The sequence below is a fragment of the Ictidomys tridecemlineatus genome, chromosome 3 (assembly GCF_052094955.1).
Source record: "Ictidomys tridecemlineatus isolate mIctTri1 chromosome 3, mIctTri1.hap1, whole genome shotgun sequence".
In the NCBI taxonomy this organism is placed as follows: domain Eukaryota; kingdom Metazoa; phylum Chordata; class Mammalia; order Rodentia; family Sciuridae; genus Ictidomys; species Ictidomys tridecemlineatus.
In genome coordinates, this window is record NC_135479.1 from 76,556,317 (window position 1) to 76,573,152 (window position 16,836).

Genomic DNA, 16,836 nt, shown 5'->3' on the forward strand with positions numbered 1-16,836 from the left:
ACTCTCCTCTTCATCAACCAGCAAGTTTATGAGGGAAAGTTGTCTACTCTAGGGGTAAATTTACCTTCAAAAGCTGTTATTTTGTTCCTGGAGCTGGGGTGTATAGCTATAGAAGGAGACACCCACCAAACCTCTCCATAGAGGACCCTGTATTGCACCACATCCCAGTTCCTGAGAACTTTCATCTGTTTTTAGGGGCATATCAAGTGTTGCTTGTTGTGACAGTGAATCCTCCAAATACTTCTGAGTGTGGGAGGAGTGGCTGACAGGCAGAATCTGTGATGGGTTGGGTAATTGCAACTTGAGCCAGTACCTAGCTCCAATTGGAAATCACACTCAGGGGGTCTATCTCTTCACAAAGCTCAAACTGCTAATTTCAATTTATTTTATTTATTCATTTTTGTGGTGCTGAGGATCGAACCCAGTGCCTCACATATGCAAGGCAAGAGCTCTGCCACTGAGCTACAGCCCCAGCCCTGCTAATTTCAGTCTCAAAAGGAAGCATCCTTTGCATTCCTTTGCTCTGTAGACCAGCAAACTGTGCCTCCTGTCATTCACATCCTAACATATTCTCCATGGCTCTGGGTTCAGGTATAAACTGACCTGGTGGCAGGGTGGGAAGGTGTCACTTATGTCTTGGAGACAAAAAGGCAAGTGTTTTGACCTACAGAGAAAGCCTAGAGAATGGATCTTTTCTTAAACTGACTACCTAAGGGGCAGCATCTGAGTCTGCTGGAAAGTGCAGGGAATCTCTTTTGCCACAGTGGTAGTAAATCCTCACTGAATGCCTCTGGGTGTGAGAGGAATGAATTCCCCCTTCCCCTGAGTCTGCAAGGAGTAGAAAGCAGTAGACACCAAGCTTTCTATATCATCCAGCCCTGGCATTCCCAGCCTCAGCCCCTTTGTGAATCCACATAAAGCTGGACTTGCTGACTTTCTCAAAGCCCAAACTGCCTGTTTTATATGTGAGCTTCCTCTGTTTCTCTCTGCTAAATAGATTGGCAGACCTCACCTCCTTCTGTGGGTCTGTGTCACAAACACTGTTTTAATCCCATAGCCCAGTGTTGGGGGGAAAAAGTGACTGTAGGGTCTTAGAGATATAAAAATACAGGTGTTTCTCATCTCCCATGCTGAAAATATAGATAATGAAACCAGTTTTAAGATGATTCCTCTTCATTGCACTCCCATCTGAATTCTTTATGATTATATTATGGCTTTTCTTTAAACCCAGTTAGGAGAACCATCTGTTTTGAAATCTTGATTCACAGGCAAATATTTGGTCCTGATGATAATCTACATCAATATAACAGCGAACTTAAAAGATTTACTTAAAAATTTATGCTTTTGCCCAATATGCTGTCAGAGCTTTTCCTTTATTTGTATTGTCAGTTCTTTAATAGTTATTCAGAATTTTAACACCAATTTGAAACATTCTTGAAAGAGAACACAGTTTATGAATACTCTAGAAGATTATACAATGCCAAAATAAGACAAACAAATTGATATCTAGGATCTCACTAGCCCCATGATGCCATAACATAAACAATTTCAGTTTTCTTACCACTAGATTCCATTATGACTTTATTTTTGGTTATTATATGACAATTTTCATTTCCAACATTCTGAAGGAATGAAGTATCATAATGGCATCCTTTTGATTCAATATAGTTTTGTCTGAGTTATTAGACTTCTTTTAAGCACACTTTAAACAGTGCATTTAATATGTTAGTCGTGAGGGATGGATTGATGGAGGAATTTGAGTTCTCTCAGAGGCATCCCCAATAGAGTTGCATATCATTCTATATTTGTGTGCAGACAGTTGGAAGAAAAAATTATACACAAAGGACATTCTTTCAATGAGATGTAACCAGCTCTGAAGCTTACTCTCTCACTCTGAAGTATGATAGCAGCATTTAAAAATGGTTGATATAATACTTTCTAATTTCCTGGGAAATGTTTTTACATAATAGAAGCTGAAAGTGATTTTTTTCAGGTATGAAATGTTCCAAAGGTAGGGATTTAAAATGCACTGGAATTCAGCAATGCTTAGAGATGGTTAAAAGGGTGTGTCTACATACTAAAATTCCTACATAATGAATTCGATGCTGCTTCCCTGAAATGGCCAGAATTTTCATTCCTTTCAGTTCCAGTTTTCATACAAGAAAATTGGCCTTATTAATTCTTGACCAAATGACTAAACCGAGGGTTAAACTCTATTATTTTTATTCACAGAAAAGAAAATTTCCAACAAGGTAGATGTCTGCTTTTCTTAAAATATCTCCTAAAGAAGGGCCTGGTTTTTACAGATTTGCTTCTGAAAATCACATTTATTTTCTTGATTAATGTCTCTTCTTACCACTTTATTCTTACATAGTGAGTCGGATAATGTTTCCCCAAATGCCCAGCTTCTTCATTCTTTCCAGTCTCAATTTCCACGTAGAAGATTCAGCCATTCAGCCTTATGTGAAGCCATAAATATAAGGCATAATACCATTTATATGGATATAATGATTTATAGGAATAAAATGAAAAATACATGGCTTTAACATTAGACAATTGGCCTTTAATTCCAAATTCCTGAATTTCTAGTTTTGTGGCTTAGTGCAACACATATAAACACTTTGTGACAGTCTTAGCTTCCTCATATATAAACTTTTGAGATAAGAAGCAGGATCTTTGGTTGTTTTGAAGGTAAATGGCAATAAATAGCAATATATATAAAAAACTTTTAGCAGAGTAATTGGCACACAGGAAATGCTAGTAGTTGATTAAAACATAGATGATTTTAAGATTTGTGTTAATTGCTTTTATGGGAATTATTTTCCTCAATAGATGCCACCGTTCCTAAAATGTTTCTCTGACTTCCTGATGCCTAAAAATTTCAGAAAGTCTTTTTAGAGTTAATACATATTTATTGTTTTCTCATTTGGAATTAAGCAAGATATTTCATTTGGGGGGAGTTTGTTTTGGAAAAAAAATAGAATTTTTATTGGTTCTTTTAACTTTAGGATTCATTGTAACATAAAAGCATGGAATATAATTTGCTGTAATTTAGTCTCCAGTACTTCCCCTTTCTCTCCTTTCACCTCCTGTTTTCTTCCTTCTAGTGATCTTACCACTATTTGCTTATAGTCTTCTTTTAAAAAAATTAGTGTCTTATGGATATACATAATGGTGAGATTTGCTGTGGTATATTCATATATGTACCCAGGAAAGTGTACATATCCATCCATCCTTCTCCTTCTCTTCCACCTCTTCCTCCTCCTCACGTTGGACTAGCTTCTGCATATCAGAGAAAACATTTGACCTTTAGCTTTCTGGGTCTGGCTTATTTCACTTAGACTGCTAGTCTGGAGTTCTATCCATTTACTGGAAAAATGTCATGATTTCATTCTTTATGGCTGAGTATTATGATTTAGATATAAGATATCTTCCAAAAGTTTATGTGAGAGACAATGCAAGAAAGTGTAGAGGTATAATTACTTGGTTATAAGGGTCCTAACCTAGTCAATGCAAGAAAGTGTAGAGGTATAATTACTTGGTTATAAGGGTCCTAACCTAGTCAGTGCATTAATCTGCTGGTAGGGATTAACTGGATGGTAACTATAGACAAGTAGGGTGTTGCTGAAAAAGGTTTGGGACTCACCAAACTTAACTAGCAGTCTAAGTGAAATAAGCCTGACCCAGAAAGTTAAACATCAAGTGTTTTGTCTGATTGCCTTTTTCTTTGCTAAGGGGAGTCTCTTCTCTCTCTCTTTCCTGTTCGCCATGTCCTGAGATACTTTCCTTTGCCTCATGCTTTCTGCAGTGGTATTCTGCCTCACCTCAGGCCCAAAACAATGGAATTAGCTGTCTATAGACTGAGACCTATGAAACTGTGAGCCAAATAAACTTTTCCTCCTCTAAAATGGTTCTTGTTAGTACTTTGGGTCATAGCAGTGCAAACTATGATTAGTATAGAAATTGATATTAAGAAGTGGGATTCTTGCTATGACTAACTTGACCATGTGGTTCAGAAGCTTTTGGAGTTTTTTGGTGTTAATGAGAGAAATTCTTTAAAGTTTAGAGATTCAAGCTGGAAAAGCATGAGATTGTTGTAACTGAAACTTAATGGGTGGGAGTTCAGAAGAGCAGAATGCTTGTAGTATTGTGGACAGTAAAGAGTGGGCTTTCAGGTTTCAGAGGAGGAAGACTCTACTGGAAATGGGACTAGAGACTATTCATATTATGTTCTAAAAAGTTGTCTTATTTTGCCTGTGTGCTCAGACTTTGCTGATTTTAAAGATGATGGATATCTTAATCCTGTACAAGAAATTTCTAGGCAGCTTAGCATTCAGGAGATGGCATGTATATTACTGGTAGCTTTTAGCCAAATTACTGGCAGCTTTTACTGTGATCATAAGGAGCAAAAAGCAAAGTGGAAAGATTTGAAAAACTTGGAGTTGGGCCATAAAAATGGGAGTAAAACTGGGGCAAAAGAAATTGTAGTTATTAAAGACTTTAGCAGATTGGGAGGCTGATACAGGAGGATCTTGACTTCACAGCCAGCCTAGTAAGATACTAAGCAACTCAGAACCTGTCTTTAAATAAAAATACAAAATAGGGCTGGGGATGTGGCTCAGTGGTTGAGTGCTCCTGAGTATCAAAAATAAAAAAATAAAAAAACCAAATTTTACAATCACTAAAGAGATATTAAATACTTTACCTAGAGATGTTAAAAAAGATGGCTTAAGGGCATCTCAGGAATTGGCAAGACCACACGTTTCTCAGGAATGTAAAAGTAAAAATTCCCTTGAGAAGAGACCATGGGGCACCCTTCTTGAACAGGGGGTCCTGTGAAGTTGTTTCACCATGTTCAGCCACCTGTGCTCTTAGAGGCTGCTGTAGCCATGATCCCTTGGCTAGTACTCAAAATGACAGCTGGCCTTGGTGTCAGTCATGTGGTGCTGGTTCTGGAGGAAAGCAGGATGCTACAGTTAGGGAATCATGGAGGCTTCCACTATATTTTAAAGGAAGGTCTGGGAGGCCAAGCTAAACGCAGTAGGGTTGAGTCCCTGCAGGCAACCTTTGAGAGGGCCATGATGTGTGGAGAAATAAGAAGGCAAAGATGTAGTGGAGACCCCAAGATTAAGAAGTGCCACTACCATGGAACATCTGCTGAGGAAAGCTGCAGGAAATGAGCAAAAACAAGCTAAGAGAGGCCATGTGGGCTGCAACCCACAAGAGCAGGGCAGAGTAACACAAGCACTTCAGATGCTGGATATGGAACTACAGAACTCATTTGCCTAGGTGGATTTTGGTCTTTCTTTGGTTCCTTCTTTTTTTTCTACGCCCTTATTTCTTCACATGGAAATATTTATTCTGTGCTTTTATATATTGGATTTATACAACTTTATTTCAATTTTTACTGGGGCTTATGCTGAGAGTTTGTCTTGAGTCATAGAGGAAACTCTGGATGTGGACATTTGAGCAATGTTGTGACTCTGGGGACTCTTGGAAATAAATTATATGTATTTTTGCATTGTGAGATAAGCATGAGCTTTTGGGAGTCAGAAGAGGAATATTATGGTTTAGACATATGGTGTCCTCTAAAAACTCATATGTGAGACAATGCAAGATAGTTTAGAGATAAAATGATTGGGTTATAAGAGCCTTAATATAGGGTGTGAATGGAAGAAATGGGTCATTGGGGGCATGCCTTTGGGTATATATTTTGTCCCTTGTGAGTGGAATACTCTATGTCCTGTTTACTATGTCCTGGGCTGTTTTTCTATGCTACATGCTTCCACTGTGATGTTCTACCTTACCTCAGGCTCAAAGCAATGGAGTTGGTTTTCTGTGAACTGGGACCTCTAAAACTCTGAGCCAAATAACATTTCTCTTCACCAAAATTGTTCTTGTTGGGTCTTTTTGTTCTTGTCAGACAGTGAAAAATCTGACTAAAACACATTTTACTTATCCACTCATCTTTTAAAAGGATACCTGCATCGGTTCCATAGCATGGCTGTTGTGAATTGTGCTGCTCTACCATCATTGATGTGGCTGCATCCCTATAGTATGCTGATTATAAAATCCAATTTGAAAAGTTCTACTTTTGGCATTTGACTTCCATAATAGTCTATAAATGAGTACCTGGTTGATCTACTAAATCTTTAACAACCAAATAAATGGAGAAGAAAACGTCTCTACGTTAATATTCTTATATTGGACACAGAATTTGTCCTTCCTGACTTTTAAGAGAACCTTAGAAGACTATTATAAATAAATAGTCCCTTTACCTGTTCATGTCTAGTTATGTAGCCATCCTCATTTGGACCCTGGCCTGCCAATTGAGAGCTCTTTTCATAGACATCGGAAATGGTTATTTCCTGAATTATTAGAAATTCCTATTTTTAATGACTTGAAAATCCTGTACATCGAATGTAAAATGCATGTGTATAACTCCCAACTGAGGTAATTATTTCCTATAAAAATCTAAGTACATTAATTCATATTTAGATTCTTCCTGGAATATTTGGAAAGAATGAGATTTTATGTTAAAGTTAATTTGGCTATTATCCAACTATTTAATTTTACCTTTCCTATATTGGTTTTTGCAGAGTAAGCAAAGAATCTGGATCTCAGTGGCAACAAATTGTTAATTTGTACAGTCTGTTTCTTTGACTACTTATCTCCCTCATGTACTTTTTACATACATTTGAATTCTGATACAAAAGCAAAAGTATATATCTACCTATCTTTTATTCACTAAAAAATTTATGGCAAATTATGAAAAAAATACAGCTTATCATTTCAACCATTTTTAAGTGTGTAGTTCAGTGGCATAAGAATATTTACAGTATTATGCAACCTTTTTCATCATCCATCCACAGACATTTTCTCCATCTTGCTAAACTGAAATTCCAAATTTCTGTTTTATCTTTCCCCAGAGACCCTGGAAACCACCATTTTACTTTTTGTCTCTATAAATTTGTCTGAGTATTTCATGTGAATGGAATAATTTAGTCTTTTTTTTTACAACCTTATTTCACTTACAAATATCTTTAGGATTCCTTCATATTATAGCTTGTGTAGCATGTGTGAGACTTGCCCTCCTCTTTAAAGCTAATATTCTATAGCATGTACATACCACACTTTAAGAATCTATTCATCCTTCAATAGATGCTTGGTTTGCTTTCATATTTTGGCTGTTGTGAATAATGTTGCTACAAATGTGGGTATTTGTGTCCCTGATTTCACTTCTTTTGAGTTTATACCAATAAGTAGAATTGATAGATTATATAGTAATACTGGTTTTAAGTGTTTTTAAGGAACCACCTTATTGGCTTCCTTCTCTCTCTCTCTCTCTCTCTCTCTCTCTCTCTCTCTCTCTCTCTCTCTCTCACACACACACACACACACACACACACACACACACACACACACACACACCATTAAGGAAGTTTTTAGTCTTTCTCAAAAATAAAAACTTAAAATGATACAAGTCCCAAAAATCATTTTATTCATTACTGGCTATATTAATTATACCTCAAATTTTAAGTCCTACTGAGCATTGTTTTACCTAAAGACTAGTTTGTACAGTTAGATTTTAAAGTTAATGTATATATAAAATGAAAATGGGAAGAGAGAAGATAAAATGATTGTATTATACAAATAAACATGTACACATAGCAAGCAAATAGAAAATATGCAAAGATACTGGATAGTCTTTATTTCTGTAATTAGTTATTAGGCCATCATTGATATCTATTACTTCTTTTTACTACTTCCTATGTTTCTCCTGCCCTTAGTAAGTACCTCAGTTGATTACGGTTCTTTTTTCTTTTTGGTCCCAAGGGTGCTCAACCACTTAGCATGTCTCCAGCCTTTTTTTCTTTTTTAAGACAGGCTGTCACTAAGTTGTTTAGGGTCTGGCTGGGTTTCTGAGGCTGGCTTTGAACTTGTGTTCCTCCTGCCTCAGCCTCCCAAGCTGGTAGGATCACAGGCATGTGTTCTGTATCCATTGGTTAAAGTTCTTTTTGTGGTGGAATTATTTAACTCTTCATTCCTAAAGGGTCTGTGTCCTTAGTCATCCTGCTTTTTTAGTTTTCTGAATATTCTATTATCATTTACTGTAGGGCATGGAAGAAATAAGAGGTATCCTAGATTCTAGACATACTTCTTATTGCCTCATTGTTAAGAAGCAATTAAATATTTTTTCAAGACCTTGGTAATAAGAATCAGCCACTCAAATTCTATAGTAGTGGTTTAGTAGCATAATGAATACCCAGTGGCCTCATGGGAATATTAGCATCATCTAGTTTAATGAAACCATTGCTGTGTTCCCTGTTAAAAATAGTTTCCCCACAGGGGCTAAAATCTTCAAACCAAAAGAGCTCAAAGGTGCTGTGATAAGAACTTAAAAATTCTGTGAATAAGTCATTAGGTATAATATCAAAGAATCCATTCCCTTCTTGATTTTAGACTTATGAATTCTGACTGTGGGGGAGACCACACCACATCATGTTCTGTTATTTAATGTTTATGCTCCATCCTATAATACTATATATATAATATAGTTCTTTCCAGATGTTGTTTCCCAGCCAACTCCTGAGTCTTCAGTAAGTCATTCCACCTTTCAGTTAAGCAATTGCTCTGGAAGGTGTGGTATGCAATAAGACTAGTAATTCAATGGACATAACCAGTGTTGCACTTTATTGATCAGATACAATCCTTCATGAAATTCTGTGATGGTCAATAAGGCATTATGTGATTCCAGAGATAGTGTTACTGCCAGAAACATAGACAAGGAAGACAAATCCATATTCAAAATATCTGCCTATTCCAGTAAGGATGGGTCTGTGCCCTTCCATCATGGGAAAGGTCCAATGTAATCAGCTTCCCACCAGTTCTCATGAGGAATGATGCCACATGAAGATTCATTTTTGATCTTTTCGTTTGGAAAACATCAGCCTTGATAAAGGGAAATTCATGTTGCTGAGATTATGCATAGCTTCTATCTCTGCTCCAGCCACATTATTCATGGGCCTATTAAGCAAACCCTGGATGACTGAGGGGAAAAAAGGAGCTTGAAGTTCATAGAGTATGCCATTTTATCCACTAATCCTTTGGAAAATATTCACATGGGACTCAAGTATCTTTAGGTTATTTTGTTACTACATAAAGAGGTCCATCCACATACCTTTCCTAAGACTTCATTGTCACCAGTTTTCCATTTTTATTCCTTCCAAGTTTCTTAGCATCCTGCCAAACTATTACAGACTGTTCATGAATGAGTGCCTATCTGTATTCCTGGTTATCTTCCACATCAAATATAATGGATCAAATATACTATTCACACTTTTCCTCATACTTATGATCACTGAGAGGATTTTTTTCTTCATTCTCCTTTGGGCTCATCCCTTCATGGGGATATCATGTTGTAACCATTCCTTTTGGGGGTGATTCTAGCATACTGTACAGATCCCATCTGCAAAGCACTCTGCAGTTTTTTTTCTTCCTCAGTTAATTGGCCATAAGAAAAATCACAGGAGAACATGAGCATGAATTAGGAGATTGGGCCAGTGGTGAAACAGGATTTGGTTTCAAGGAGTCTGAATCACTTGGTCATGCAATTTACTTGTATTTTCAAGACATTCCGAAGCTCAGCTTCAGATAGCATTTGAAGATAGATTGCTGGTATGCATTCCCAACCTATAGCTAAATATGTCATACTACAATACCCAAATTTATGATGGGAATTTAGTTTACATGGTCACCTGATATCCCATAGTTCCGACCCAATAGCAATTCTAAACAAATAGTTTTTGGGAATAGTTACCCAAGGAAGAGATGTAGATTTGTTCAAAAATCCTAATTATTTGCCTTACAATTTTGGTAACATGCTTGTCTGAAGCTCCATATAGCATCTTGATTTGCCATGGACACTGGGAATATCACTGGATCTGCTAGTAAAGCAGCTTAATATAGCAGCTTGCACTTGCTATAGAGCCTTCTATTTCTGGTCTCTCTTCAAAAATGGTAGACTTATGGGTGACTTTATAGATGGATATTCAAATGTGGTATATATTGCCTCCAAAATCTCAAAAGTCCTACCAAAAATTGTGACTTCTTTTTTATGGCAGGTGGTTCAAAGTACAACGGTTTGTTTTTACTTGGGAGAGAATACTGCAACATGACTAGACCATTCATAACCCAGATACTTCACTAAGGGACAGGGCTCTGAATTTTAAGGGGTTTTCTCCTATTATCAAATACCGGTTTCTTCCCTTTAGATAGAAGGATTATTTGTGATATTTACATTCTTATAGTTCCTCTTTATTGCTTCTTTTTAGTTGTACATGACAGCAGAATCCATTTTGATATAATTATTACAAGCATAGAATATGTCATTTTAGTTAGAGTCCTATGGATATACATGAAGGTGGGATTCATTATGTTGTTTTCATGTATGTGCATGGGAAAACCATGTCAGATTTATTCCACTGTCTTTCCTTTGCTTATCTTCCCTCCCTTCCCTCCATTCCCCATTGTCCAACCTACTGCACTTTTATTCTTCCCCTCATCCCTCCTTATTGTGGATTAGCTTCCACCTATCAGAGTAAATATTCAACCTTTGTTTTTTTTTTTTTTTGAGACTGGCTTATTTCACCTACCATGGTAGTCTCCACATTCATCCATTTTCTGGCAAATGTCATAAATTCTTTCTTATTTGTGGCTGAATAATACTCCATTGTGTATGTGTGTGTGTATCACATTTTCTTTATCCATTCATCTGTTTTAGGGCACCTAAGTTGGTTCCATAGCTTAGCTATTGTGAATTGAGCTACTATAAACATTGATGTAGCTGTGTCACTGTAGTATGCTGATTTTAAGTCCTTTGAGTATAAACCAAGGAGTGGGATAAGTGGGTCAAATGGTGGTTCCATTCCACATTTTCTGAGGAATTTCCATACTGCTTTCCAGGGTGGTTGCATCAATATGCAGTTCTACTAGCAATATATGAGTGTACCTTTTCCCTTGCATCCTTACTAACATTTATTATTACTTATATTCTTAATAATTGCCATTCTGACTGCAGCGAGATGCATGGAATCTCCATGTAGTTTTAATATGTATTTCTCTAATTGCTAGAGATCTTGAACATTTTTTTCATGTATTTTTTTACCATTCTTAATTCTTCTATGAAGTTTCTTTGCTCATTTTTTTGATTGGATTATTTGGGGTTTTTTGTTGTTGTTTGTGTGTGTTAAGTTTTTTGAGTTCTTTATATATCCTGGAAATAAATGCTCTATCTGAGGTGCAGGTGGCAAAGATTTTTCTCTCATTCTGTAAGCTTTTTGTTCATGTTCTTGATTGTTTCCTTTGCTGTGAAGAAGCTTTTTCATTTGACACCATCCCATTTGTTGTTCATGATTTTACTCCTTGTGCTTTAGGGGTCTTCTTTAAGAAGTTCCTGTGCTGATACATAGGATTGTTGGGCCTACCTTTTCTTCTAATAGGTGCAGGTTTCTGGTCTAATACCTATGTCCTTGATCCATTTTGAGTTGAGTTTTGTGTAGGGTGAGAGATAGGGTTAAATTTCATTCTACTAAATGTGGATTTCCAGTCTCCCCAAGTTGTTAAATAGTGTCTGAGAACTCATAACATTTTTTATCAAAAAAACTTTTTAAAATCCACGTTTAAATAGAACAGTGACAGAGTGTCAAGAAGTTTTATGCTGCAATTTGAAAAACCCTGGTTCTTGATTTTCTTGTCACTGAGAAGTGTTTTCTTGTGAGAAACTCTGTAATGCTCTGTCTTCATTTGTGATACTGGGAAGTGGTCTTGATTGCTTATTAGGTCTCTGTCAGCTTTAAATTTTATGTTTCTCCTATAATGTCAATTTGTCATAACCATTTTGATATATCAAATGTGTAAATATTAAAATGTGTATCACAGTACCTGACATGAAATAGCTGTTCAGTAAATGTGTTATTGAATGTCAGAATAAAGGTCACTGAAACCAGACCCCTGCTCTTACTACTTGAGAAAACTATTGATGACTTGTTGTCAGGAAAATGCTGTTTCTTGTTTAGTTGTTTTTTTAAAAAAGTCTATTCTTGTTGGTTTGTCCTTGTATAATACCTAAATGTGGGAGATTGGTGCATTAATAGTTAAACTCAGATTTTTTAAATCAGTTGATACTTTTATATAAAAATAGAAAATAAAAATTAAAATTAAAAATAAAGCCAAACAAATTGTAAATAACAACTACTAGTTGAATGCTCCTACAGTATATTTTATGGCATTTGTACTCTACTTTTTAAGCTGTAACCTATTAAAATGTGAGGTGAGGTCAGTTAAGTCAGTCATGTCACATTCATACTGCTTAGGTAAATCTGGGAGGTATATAAGTACCCCTGTTAGTTTTCTCTTGCAGCCCTAACATATAATAACAGATTTACTGGCGTAAGAGAATACCCATTATTTCACAGTTTCTGTGGGCTAGAAGTCTGGGTATAATATGGCTCATTGATTCTCTTTGTGGATTCAAAAGGGCTGAAATTAATATTTTGGCAGTTTTGAGTTCTATTCTGGAGGTTCTGTAGGAGAATCCATTTTTAAGGCTCATTCAACTTATAGGAAGAAACTACTTTTATGCAGCTGTAGTTCTGACTTTGCCATTCATTAGTTGATTGTCTCCTAGAGGATATTCTCAACTTCTAGAGAAGATCTACACTGCTGGATTGTGAATTCCTCCAAAATTAGCAATGGTGAGACAAATTTTTCTCATGCTTCCAATCTCTCTGACCTTCATTCTGTCTCATCTCTCCTCTTATTTTTTTTCTATCACACCTTCCCAACTTTTCTGCTTTACTTTTCTGCTATTAAGGGTTCCCTATGGTAATACAGGATAATTTCCCAAATTAAAATTAGCTGAATAATAACCTTAATGATATCTGCAGAATTCCTTCACAGCAGTACCTAGAAGAGTGTTTGATTGAATAAAGTACTGGAATCTTCTGCTTACCAGAACTCCCTTCTCTCTCCACATCCACATTTGCATCCACATTTTCTCAAGTACCATCTTCCTTTAGTTACAATGGAATTTTGAAGACTTGGTCAGAGGAATCATCTGCTTTAGTATAATTGTTGTAGGGACCCATGAGGCAAAGCACCAAAGATAGCAGGAAAAGATTTATTTGGCTGTAGCCAGGTTCATATGGTACAGCTTTTGCTGTAATCAGTCAATCCTATGAACTCCGAGTTTAGGTAGTTTCAGAATTTTATACCCAGCATGTAAGAGGAGGGCCTCAGAAGTTCACATAAAAGCAGCTTTTTCTTTCACTGTTCTGGACAAGTTAACCCTTAAAAGACAACACCTGAAAGTGGGAGAGAGCTTTTCTCTCCTTTTTTTCCTTGCCCCTGCCCAATTGGTAACTTATCTTAGAAATGTAGTCATCTCAAGTTCCTCTATTCCTCCCATGCTTCCCCTCTCTACCCCACTATGAATCAGTCTCCTTATATTGGAGAAAACATTCAGTGTTTGTTTTTTTTTGGGGGGGGGGATTGGCTAACTTCATTTAACATTATCTTCTCCAGTGTTCATTTCCAGCAAATACCATGATTTTATTCTCTTTTATTGTGAGTAATATTTCATTGTGTATATATGCCACTTTTTGTAATACATTCATCTACAGAAGGGCATCTAGGTTGGTTCCATAGTTTAGCTATTGTGAATTGTGCTGCTACAAACATTGATGTGGCTATGTCCCTGTAGTATGCTGTTTTTAAGTCCTATGAGTATAGACCGAAGACAGGGATAGTTGGGTCAAATGGTGATTCCATTCCCAGTTTTCCAAGGAATCTCCATACTGCTTTCCATTATATTGGCTGCACCAATTTGCAGTCCTACCAGCAATGTATGAATGTACCTTTTCCCCCTCATCCTGGGTGGGAGGGGAAGGGAGGGTGCAGGGGGTTAGCAAGGATGGTGGAATGTGATGGACATCATTATCCAAAGTCATGTATGAAGACACGAATTGGTGTCAACATACTTTATATACAACCAGAGATATGAAAAATTGTGCTCTATATGTGTAATAAGGATTGTAATGCATTCCACTGCCATTTATTTTTTAAAAATCAATTTAAAAATAAAAAAAATAATGTAGACATCTCTGTGAAGCTCCAGCTCAAGGCCAGAGGCCTTGTTTACATACTTCTACAAACTTCTATACTGGATAGATATTTGTGAAAAAATAATAAGAGGCTGGGGATGTGGCCCAAGTGGTAGCGTGCCCGCCTGGCATGTGTGAGGCACTGGGTTCGATCCTCAACACCACATAAAAATAAAAATAAGTAAATAAATAAATAAAGATATTAAAAAAAAATAGTAGAGGGTGTCCAGTACATGGAGTGCCAATTTCTTTCAGGTTAGCAGACAAGTAGAATAGGGCAACATGAAAATAGGAAATCTACATTGAACTCTTGTAGAGATTTTTTTGCTGACAGTCCTAAAATCAGCCATGGTGAAGATTTCTGGAGAAGCCCAGTTAAGATTTTGTGTGAAAGATGGGGTGCCACTATATAACTTGTTACCTCCTTTGTTGTTGTTATTTTTTTTTTCACAAACAGGAAGAATTGGGTCACTGTGCAGCAGAAGCTAATATAATTACTCTTTGGCATATAGAATTTCACCAGTTGGTGTGATGTTTTTATCAGAACTGATGACTCATAAATTTTTAAAAATTTATTTCATGTTATCACTACATGTTTCAAAACAGATTTATAAGTTATAGTTGTTAAATTTGAATCATTTAGCCTTGTGTATTCATGCTTTGTAACTTGTAAAACTTGTCAGAGTATTTGTCACTGAGATTAAATTCTCCATATTAAGTAGCCATACACTTTTGATCCTCAGTAAACATACCTAAGTTTATGATCAGCTCCTATTCTAAAGGTGTTTATATTTTAAATGAAAAAATAGATTATGTAAAACTCAGATATTTTAACAAAATATATGTTTGGAATGAAGATTATTTGCCATGGTTTTCTATTTGTTTTTTTTTGTTTGGTTTTACATCTTTTCTTGCAGATTGCCCACATATGTTTTGTCTGTCTATTGATTTGAAAGAAAACATGTCATCAATTACTAGTTCAAATTGCTTCAGAAATCATGTCATTAGGATATGTGAAAGGCCATGTAACATTAAATGTGGCTACATATAGATGCTCTTTATTTTCATATATTGTATATTCCTTAAAAAGCTGAGTTTTCTGGAAATGAATTCATCATTCCAGTACTATCCCTTAGAGAGGTGACCAGTTTCTATTTTAGCAGCAATGGAGCTGACATGCAAAGACATTTACTTATTTGCCCATGGTAATTTGCAGAGGTAGAAATAGAATTTTGAATTTATGACTCGTAACATAAAGAGCAGCCTGTATGCTTTTATAAAATGCTTTTTTTACATTCTAATAAGATACTTTGATTCTAGCCCTGGAGATCAATTATTCCCTAGGACCTAGATTTTAGAAGATATCCTCTCCTATAATGAACAAGCACAACCCATTCTTTTTTCTTTCTTTCTTTCTTTTATTTATTTCTTACATATATGACAATAGTGGAGTGTATTATATTCATAATTATCCATTCACAGCACAATTTTTTGTAACTCGGTATGGAGTATGTTCACACCAAATTATGCCATTATACATGAGCTCTCCTATTTTTTTGCATACAATTCTTAATACACCTTTATACCACCATTTATCATGACTCTGTTTGTATATAAGGTACGTTGACAACCAAATTCACATCTTCACACATGTATTTTGTATAATGATGACCCTCTCCTAGCTATTCCCCTTCTCCCTTCCTTTCCCTCCCACCCCTTTTCCCTATCTAGAGGTAATTTTCCTCCCATGCTCTCCCTCCCTACCCCACTAGCAATCTAGCAATCCGAGAAATGCAAATCAAAACTACTCTAAGATACCATCTCACCCCAGTAAGAATGGCAGCCATTATGAAGACAAACAACAACAAGTGATGGCGAGGATGCAGGGGGCAGGGGGGTGGGTATACACTCATACACTGCTGGTGGGGTTGCAAACTAGTGCAGCCAATTTGGAAAGCAATATGCAGATTCCTTGGAAAGCTGGGACTGGAACCACCTTTGACCCAGCTATTCCTCTTCTTGGACTATACCCAAAGGACCTAAAAACAGCATACTACAGGGACTCAGTCACATTAATGTTTATAGCAGCACAATTCACAATAGCTAAACTGTGGAGCCAACCTAGATGCCCTTCAGTGTATGAATGGATTAAAAAAATGTGGAATATATTCACAATGGAATAGTACTCAGCACTAAAAAAGAATAAGATCATGGCATTTGCAGGGAAATGGATGGCATTAGAGAAGATTATGCTAAGTGAAGTTAGCCAATCCCCAAAAAACAATATAAGGGGGGGTGACACAAACCATTCTTTTACACAACTTCTTGAAAGTAAATGTTACTATGTAAACATTTTTAAATTTTAAGTTATCAGGTTGAGTTTAGAAGTATGTACTCTTGCCTTTAAATACATGAAACTGAGTTTTTGAATTTTTAAATATTGTGCTCATTTTTTCAATCACTTTATTATGGAATCCTTTTAAAAAGCATTTAATATTTAAAGATGTTTCCATTTGATGAGTATTTAGGAAATTTGTAAAGAGTTTCAGAAGTGTAACTTAGTCTTTCTGATTTACCTGTGGATAATTACATCACAAACTATAGTATGTCAGGTGAATGGATCTAGTTGAATAAATGATGCTGTAAAACATTATGGCTGCCAGTTGTTGTTTCT

The 16,836-nt window shown here is 36.2% G+C and overlaps 1 protein-coding gene across 15 annotated transcripts in view; it reads left to right on the plus strand.

Moving 5' to 3' along the window:
* Positions 1 to 16,836, plus strand: part of Dock3 (dedicator of cytokinesis 3) — a 586,580-nt gene that overhangs the window by 251,448 nt on the left and 318,296 nt on the right. The window lies entirely within an intron of this gene.